Raw genomic sequence first — 8,939 nt, 5'->3', positions numbered from 1 at the left:
AAAATATGAATATTTCATATAAGGAGAAATTTTCCTGTAATCATCTCAAAAAATACTCATTCTAAAATTAATAAATGAGACTCACCAGTCGTGATTCTCTATGTTTTACAAAAGAGAGCTGATTCAGTGGAACTGAGTGCAGTGTTTCCAATTCTTTCTGGCAAGTGGAAGAATAAAGAAGTAAAGAATTAAGTCAGGATCACATCATGGGAATACCATCATATTTTTCTAATTAACTCCATTCAAGCCAACCTTAATTGAATATTTTTGAGTTAAGATAATAATGCTGCTAAGCAGCAATGCAATATGCTGAAGTCAACAAAGCATGACCGTGATAATGTAAAGAAAAATTCAAAGACACTGAATTTTCCCATTAGTCATATCCTATTCCCTTAGGATTATAGTTTCTGTACTTTAGTTTTTAACCTCAGAGTCATATTCATATATTTTTAAATCACTAATTGTTTTCAAAAATCTTGGCTTCCTGAGCCCAGTTAATAATCCAGATGAACAGTCTACCTCCCTAGGGGTATTTTCTTATGTGGAAGCTGGTATGACCTCCACTCAAGAAGTTTGCACACATAATTATATTTTTGATGGCCTCTGCTTGTACACATAATTTTAAAATAATTTGTAGAGAATTTTGTCTGGAAATACTTTTGCTTCTTTACTTTTACATCACCCATTTTAGTAACTAAATAATGCATTTTTTTGCAATGGGATACTCAAATAAATCAAATAACTTGCAAGTGATGCACTTGGCATCCTTACAGAAAGTATATCCTTGCATTATTTGGCAGAAGGCAAAAGTACACGTGTATTGTGAGCAACACTTCATATCTATGAATAGTTCAGCTAAGAGAACAGTGGTTATGCTATTCTAAGCCTGTGTAACCTTTGGGAAAGTTTGAATAAATTGCTGAATGAAGTTCAGGGGCTATTACATTTATGAGGTTTACAGAGGGCAGATGCCCCCGTTCTAAACATTAGATAGCTGCCACATTCCCTTTTGGGCCTTTAACAGGATCCAGGAAGCAATGCAAACTAGTCCTTAAGTAAACAGTGTTGATTGGTTGAAAATTTTGATGTCTTGAAATCTCTGGTCATGTGCAAAATCCTAAGCCAGCCCGACTGGGCCTTTCCTTTTTAATTCTTCCCCTTCAGTTTGACAGATCTTATGGGAGAAGTGCAGAAGAGTTGATGGAGTCACTGACAATTCTGTAACTTTGCTCAGCCATTCTGAGGTTCAAACAGTCCTCCATGGGCTGGAGTAGATGTCCACACATTGTAAAATCTTCCTGGGTTTGAGAAAAAAGGGTCAATAACTGGAGCAAGGAATTACAAATGAGATTGAAGAGGTTCTAAGCAACTTGGGACCTTCATTCTCTGGAAGAGTTTTACATTATCCTAGAGAACTCTCTTTCACTGTGCTGTTAGCAACTGGGAAGCCTTTCTGCTGGCTGGATGCTTATTTAACTTGGAAGGCCAAAGCCATCTTGTTCTGTAGTAAGTGTTTAAATTAGGCATATAATCTTCAGCATCTATTTCCTAAGGAAATCAAGGGACCGGCTCTTTCCATACATTTCTGGCATGCTACAGTTATTTTTCTAATCCATGTGACTACAAATGGTGGCTTCCTCCTTTTACTCAGCACTGACTGTCAAAGCATAAGGAAGTACAAAGCTGATACACTGTAAATGAACTATCTTTTTTTTAAAGCTCAGAGATAATTGAAATACAGAACAATATCATCACAGTTCTGAACATGGAAAAATATACTGCTTTCTGGAACAAAGGTATCTTTTGTGCTCTGAGATAAATCTGCAGAACTACCTAAATATGCTTAAACAGAAAGTGATTGAAGACTGTTGCTTGAATGCCAGTTTTCAAATGAGGATATATTTTTAGATGCAGTTCATGAATTGCTAAACCCAGGATTTTCAAGTGGAAGTGCAGAGCTGTTGCTGCAACTGTGTGCCAACAGTAATTGTGATTAAAACAGAGCAGGTAATGGCACAAGCAGAGCAACTACACATATTTAGATTTCTTCCAAAACCTGTATTGTGACAACTGAAGTAATACATGTGCACATGTATTTCATCCTATGCTGCAAAAATTATTTTATTGTTTGTGTTATAATTGCTTATGTAGTCTCCATCTCAAAGGAGCGGAGGACTCTACAGTCATCTGCTGATATATATTGTAAATGGCATACAGACAGAAAGGAGAGTACAAAGAGATAATAAAATAATGCTGGTCTGCATGCTTGGTTTTGCTTGGTTTCTGCTCATCAATAGCCTAAATGTGATAAGTATTCTTTGTGTGTCACAGAAAGGGAGAGCTTTAAGGAAGCATTTGAAGGGGCCTTATGAAGTAAAAGAGAAGCGCCTTTTGAAGTGAAATGGAGAGAGACAGCAGCAGAAGCAGGTGAGCCCTGATGGTGTTCACTCCAACACAACGTGTGGAAAGCACTGGATGATGTTACAGGCAGTGAGAGGAGTTGGCATCATAATAACAAGAAGCACCTTAATGAATAGAAAATGGGGAAACATAAGCCACAGGTGAAGACGCTTAGCTTACGCTGTGGTGGGGAAGGATTGTACACTGAGCAGTCCCGCAATTTCTGGTAATAACCTGGATGTATATAAATGTCTGCCTCTGCTGCAAGCAAGGTGAGGTTTGTAGAAATATAAGTTGCAGGCAAACCCCTTCTTAGGGACTTTTGATAAAACATACAGCTAAGGAGTCAAATGTAGTTTTTAGTTTAAAAATCTTGGCTGAGCAGAAGTATGTGGATGGGTGATAATTCCGAAGAGTATCAGTTTTCCATTACAAGTTGGAGCTATAACTTTCCATTTATTTTAACTTGCATGAAATTCATTCTAAAGTCAATCTTCTCACATCTGTTTTGTTTTAGTATTGTTACACTCTGCAAGGAGACTGTGGTTTAGAGAGTTAATCAGAAGAAAAATTTGTAATGGATAGAGGAGGAGAATCTATGTGGTTATTGAATCCCCACCATTGTTTTTCTCTCTTGAGACCTGCTACAAAGTGAAGTGAAAAAGAACCCCTTTCACTATCTAACTTTGAGCTTTGGGTTTGTCTCCCTTACCTTGTTAGTTGTACCAGCAAGAAGACCAAATAAATTAGTAGGGATGAATATGATATTGGTATCAAACAATCTGTAGAATTGTTGAAGATGTCACTGAAGATGCACTCCCTAGTACATTTAATTCAAAGAGCCATTCAAAATAAGAAGTGCAGATATTCTGGGATAATAAACAAACCAAAATGCTCATTTTAATTTGCGGATCCCTCTGAAAATATTGGTCTGATTCAAGCTACTTCCAGGTGCTAGGGGTGTCCTGCTCTGTGCTGCTTGCATTGCATGCTCTATTGTGTTATAGCTGAAACAATCTACGAGAGAATTGTGAGGCAGGAATGAACAGAAGCAGAACATTTTCCCAAAAAACTTCTGCTTGTATCATGGTTAATTCAGCTCTTGTTTTTCCAATTATCAGACTTATGTCCAAATTTACAGTTTTCCCAAGCAATATCAAAAAAGGAAAACTATAGAGTATTTCCTAATTTCAGTCATCTTCCTTTTTTTCTTTTTAATTTGTCAGAGAAGTCAACATATTTTGTTAATTTGCCTAGCACAAGGGAAAAAGATGCACGCTGTATCTTCCTTCTTCTGTCTTTCCTTTGTCAAAAAGTACTGCTCTTCTGGGAGAGACCCCTGAGTCTTTTTGTGACTGCATGAGGATGCATCTTCCTGAACCTGGGCATGTCATGAATGACAGTGAAAGGTTGCTAGACAGTCTTAGGACATGTCTTTACTAAGATAAAATTCAAATTTAGGTCAGACTTTATTAGGAAAAAAAAAGGGGCAAAATCATCCTTCAACAGATATTCCTGTTTATCTATAGGTTGCCTTTGAGGGTACTTCTGCCTGTAACCTCTTGATCTCCAGAAATCCTTAGGGCACTGGCACAGTTGGAATAACAGTCAGGAGATGTGATTCTCTTCACATGCTACTGCAGAAATCCATACTGAGAAAGTGTGAAGGGGTGTCTGATGAGGGCAAGGCATTTCTGCTTTCCCTCTCCTAGTTGAACTATTTACTGGTTTGTTAGCATGTGGAAATGATTCCAGCAGCAAACTGAAAACTTACAGACAGCTTTAAAACTATCTGAAATATGCAGAGGCTTTGTGATCCAAGAGGGATGGTTATGAGTGATCACTTCCATCTCCTGTATCACCCACAAGAAAGATCCCCCATTTCTTTAGCTGCAGCTGTGCTTCCCCACTGCTACCGACGTGACCCAGTCCTGCCTAACACAGGGTGGGGTCACAGGTGAGAATGCAAGAATGAACAGGAAGACACAGGAGGCAACCACATGAGGTGCAAAACAGAAGATGGATGACTGCATTAAAAACATGTCCTGGATGTTGTTTGGCCTCAGTTTTCCATGCCAGCTTCAGAGGCACAAAGGTAATATGCACTTATCTGGGTGGCAACAAGGCATACCTAGCAACCCTGATGCCATATTCACCATGGGTTTTGGCAATCGATGTAATGTTGTTTTCCTACCAGTAATTAGGGCTTTCAGAGGTATAAAATGCCCGTGTTCATTCCAGTGGAAGATTAAGTTTGAAGTCTAAAGTGAAACCTTAAAATTTCCACCATTATTATTTATTACACAGTTAATAATTTTAGCAGAAACATCCAGCTATTTCAAGCTTGTTAATGGAATTTTTAAACAGTGTCACTAGGTTTTCTTCTGATCTGATTTGACACCTACATTTTACCAAGAATTAAAAAAAAAAAGTTTGCCTTGTGATGGAATAACGTTATGGAATATGGTTTAGTAAATGGTCCTTTTTAAGCGTGTTTTTTCCTCTCAGGTTTGTATTAGTTTTAAATTAATGCAGCTATAGTTGAAAAATGAGTCTTGTACTCTCCTGAGTGTGTTTACAATGGCAGTAAATGGTTTATGGTCACCTTCAGTTAACACTGGCAATAAAGACTGTATTCCATAATACCCATGCATTAAAGCTAATATCCCTTTTTAATTTTTTTTTTTTTAATGCAATTTCTATTACTCCATGTTTCCCTGCGTTGTCCCTACTTCTAGAGGAATACTGCTTCAATATTCTGTTTGGAAGTTGAATACTCTGTTCGGAACTCAGTTTTATGCTGAATGTCACGTTTTTTCCAGTAACATATTGCTGTTAATTCCTCAGATTTCTCAGGCTTTTTAAGATGTGCATTTCACTGCCACTCACCCTCTGCTGGTTTGAACGGTGAGATTAGGTGCAATGTCCCTTTCCAGTTCATCTTTCCCTGGATTCTCTTTCCCCTCTCTTGGGTCGATCATGCTGAAGGTAGCTAAAATCTAATTTTATCTTACATGTCAATGTCACTCTATTAACTTTCCTCTGTGGTATGCTGTTTCCATTATAGGAGTTTAGAGACTTGGGGAGGGGATGAATATCCAGCTTTAGCCAGGCAAATTTGGGGTTTTTTCCAAAGCTTCTCAGAGTCTTTGTTCATGCACTTCTTTTCTCCTCACATCAATATGTCATTTATCCATATCATGGTATGCTGCATTAGCATCTGTAATTCACTGAATTTCCAGCAAAGCTGCTGATGGGCTGTGCAATGGGAATGCCAGTCAGAGGAAACTATTTCCTTCAAAGTAGTATGCTCACAAAAATGGTGTGGGTAGGATTTTTTTTTCCTTAACAGTACCTGCTTGCAACCTGCCAACACATTGCATGCATAAAAATATTTGCCAACTGACACATCTCCAGAAGTACCTCTTCTTGTGGAAATTTTCCTTGAGGAAAATGTTCACTTTACACATATACATACATATTTGTAAAGTGAACATTACACACATACAGATGTAAAGTGAGCATTTTTTATATATATATATATATATGTGTGTGTGTGTGTGTGTGTGTATATATATATATATGTATGTATATATATATGTGTGTATATATATATATATATATATATATATATATATATATATGTAAATAATTTCCAGGATGATACACGTCAGGTAAGCACTGAAGGTTTTGTTTGTTTAGGGATGATGAGTGGGTAATTGACTCTGCTTTTCTACTAAGTGCACAAATGTTAGAACAGTGAGCCTGTCTAGCTTCATTTTCAACTGCTGCTCTAGAGGGACATAAAAATGTGCTAAAAGTCAGGAGCTGGGTGGTGACTGGGCTATTAACTAACTTACTTTCTGCACTGTTAGAAGAGCTTCTCTCATGTGAGTCATATATTGAGGCAGAACCATATTTAATTTTGCTTGCTGCCTCACTGAAGAAAAAACACATAAAATAATAGAACAGCCTGTGTTGGAAGGTACCTTAAAAATTATATTGTTCCAACCTCACTGGTGTGGACAGGGACACCTTTTACGGGACCAGGTTGCTCAGAGCTCCATGCATTTGCTTGATTTGATCACAAACGTGACACAGTTTTAACTCAGAAATGGGACCTCATCTGTTTGTACTACTACAAAGTGAGGCTTTTTTCATGCCTATTACTTACCCACATATCTAAACTCATATTGTGGAAATCAGGTCACAATTAGACACCTCAGCTTTCACATCCCTCCTTTTTGTCATCTGCAGTTCCTGTGTTGATGGCAGTGCACTCATTGCTAACCTCCACGTGTCTGGCACCGCAGTGCTTTGTACACCCAATCCTCAGTGGATGCCTCGCTGTATTGCAATAGTCCACTGGTCTATGCAGAATTCTCCTGGATTCTAGCATTTCAGGAGAGCTAGCAACGCTGTTTGTCATCCTCTCTGTCCCCATTGTGTGCACTGCTAAACAATTACGCCATGTATTGCAGTTTTTGCGTCTTTTTCAAGTTCTCAAAGGCAGGGTCTCTAACAGAGGCCTGTTTCATTCAGGGTTTCAGTCTAACCGGTCAGCACTGTGTCACAGGCACCTCTGAACAGCACAATAACCAACCCCACTGGTCCACAAAACAAAAGGGCCTCTGTGGCAACAGGCTGCCACAGAAGAGACACTACCATGGAGACTATTCGTGATCCTATAAGAAATATCCATTGTATTTCACATCCCTTTGTTCCGAAAGCAGTAGGAAATATCTCACGTCCATTCATCACGAGCCAATGAGTTACCCCAAGTTTAGAGTTTGGGAATTGGAAAAGTGTTAAAACTCACCAAAAACAGTCTGGGACCAAAAATCTGCCTGGGATAAGAAAAGTAGAAAGGAAGGGAAATATATATCAGCTGAGCTGGAAGAGTACCCACAAGTACTCAAGCTTCAACTTGAGAATTAAAGTATGAAGAAAAGGGAGTTACCTGCAGTATCCAAGTAATTATTCGTTTTGGAATAAAGCATGTGGTTGCATGTATACACAAGTAGAAGAAGAACTGAAGAGAAAAAGGGAAGAGATTAAAGCTGACTTCTTGTGGGTAATACCACAACTTTTAATTTGGTTATAGGCATTTGCATTCTTTTTTACATCCAGGAACCTTGTTTCATTTTTTCCTGATTTGCACTGCCTCTCTTCCCTTAATTCAAATGGGAAAGAATATTTTGTGGGTAGGTGCAGTACAAGGAGGCTGCAGACAAGGCATGTTGCTGCTGTGATCAAACGTTTTTTGGATGTGTGCAAGGCCCATGTGTTCATCCAGCACCGCAGGGCCAAATGACATTCCAGGAGCAGCTGCCCAGCCACTACATCCACGCTCAGTGTATGTTCCCTGCAGGGAAAGCTGAAGCTCTTATCTCAGATTTCTACCTGAAAAAAAAAAACAAAACATCTGAGAGAATATTACTTGGGAACATTTTGTAACCCATTTTGTGCATTATTTAATCCAAGATAAGAATACAAAAATTCTGTGAATTCACTCAAACCCAGGCTACAAATCTGATGGTAAAACCTTGGGGGTTTTACTTTATATTCTTTGTGGATATGCAGAAAGAATTTTGATAGAATTTAGTGCATTCTTGATGTTAATGCAGATTTGATTTTATTTTTTTCTCTGACTTTTGTTTTTTTTAAATTTAGGTATCATTCTTTCAAAGTTGCAAGTGAACATCTCTCAGTTAGTATATGATCTCAAACTTATTTTTGGAACATTTAAAAATACCAAAAGGGTTTGCTAATCTTTTGATGAGATAAAATTACTTCTGAGGGATAAAATTAGCACGCTGTAAATTTTCCAACAATTATATTTTTACAGCCCTACCATGTATTATGCAGTGTGTTTTTAAAGTATCAGTACTCTGAAATATACTTAAGTTACATCTTCTGCAAACTATATTTTGAATAAAATTTTAATATTATAATTATTCTTTAAAAATCTCTCATTGTTTATGAAGAATGATCCATACTGCATAATCTTGTGATTATGAAGAAAATAAAATATTAATGAAACAGGCATCCTGGTTTTGACTAGGATAGAGATAATTTTCTTTCTGGTAGCTGGTTCAGTGCTGTGTTTTGGATTTAGTATGAGAACAATGTTGGTAACACACTGATGTTTTGGTTGTGGCTCAGCAGTGCTTAGGCTGAGTCAAGGACTTTCCAGTGTCTCCTGCTCTGCCAGTGACAAGGGGCACAAGAAGCCAGGAGGGAGCATGGCCAGGACAGCTGACCTGAACTGGCCAAAGGGATATGCCATCCCACAGAATGTCATTGCCAGTGTATAAACTGGGGGGAGTTGGCCTGGAGGCACAGATCACAGCTCAGGGCTGGGCTGGGCTTCAGTCAGTGCGTGCTGAGCAATTGTATTGTGCATCAGTCGTCTTTTTGGAGGTTTATTCCTCTTTTTTTTGTTTTGTTTTTTTGCTACCTCTGGGGTTTTTTTTTACTGTGAATATTGTTATAGTTATTGTTCCCATAGTGCCCTACTTTATTTCAATCATTAAAAT

The 8,939-nt window shown here is 38.1% G+C and overlaps 1 long non-coding RNA gene across 1 annotated transcript; it reads left to right on the top strand.

The window, feature by feature from the left end:
• The first annotated feature begins 706 nt into the window (after positions 1–706).
• On the top strand, positions 707–5,043 carry LOC132325831 (uncharacterized). Its single transcript, XR_009486037.1, has 2 exons — positions 707–2,427; positions 3,930–5,043. It is a non-coding gene; the product is annotated as an uncharacterized LOC132325831 (long non-coding RNA).
• The last annotated feature ends 3,896 nt before the right edge of the window (positions 5,044–8,939 follow it).

The sequence above is a fragment of the Haemorhous mexicanus genome, chromosome 3 (assembly GCF_027477595.1).
Source record: "Haemorhous mexicanus isolate bHaeMex1 chromosome 3, bHaeMex1.pri, whole genome shotgun sequence".
Classification (NCBI taxonomy): Eukaryota; Metazoa; Chordata; class Aves; order Passeriformes; family Fringillidae; genus Haemorhous; species Haemorhous mexicanus.
This window is presented reverse-complemented; position numbering and strand designations above follow the sequence as displayed.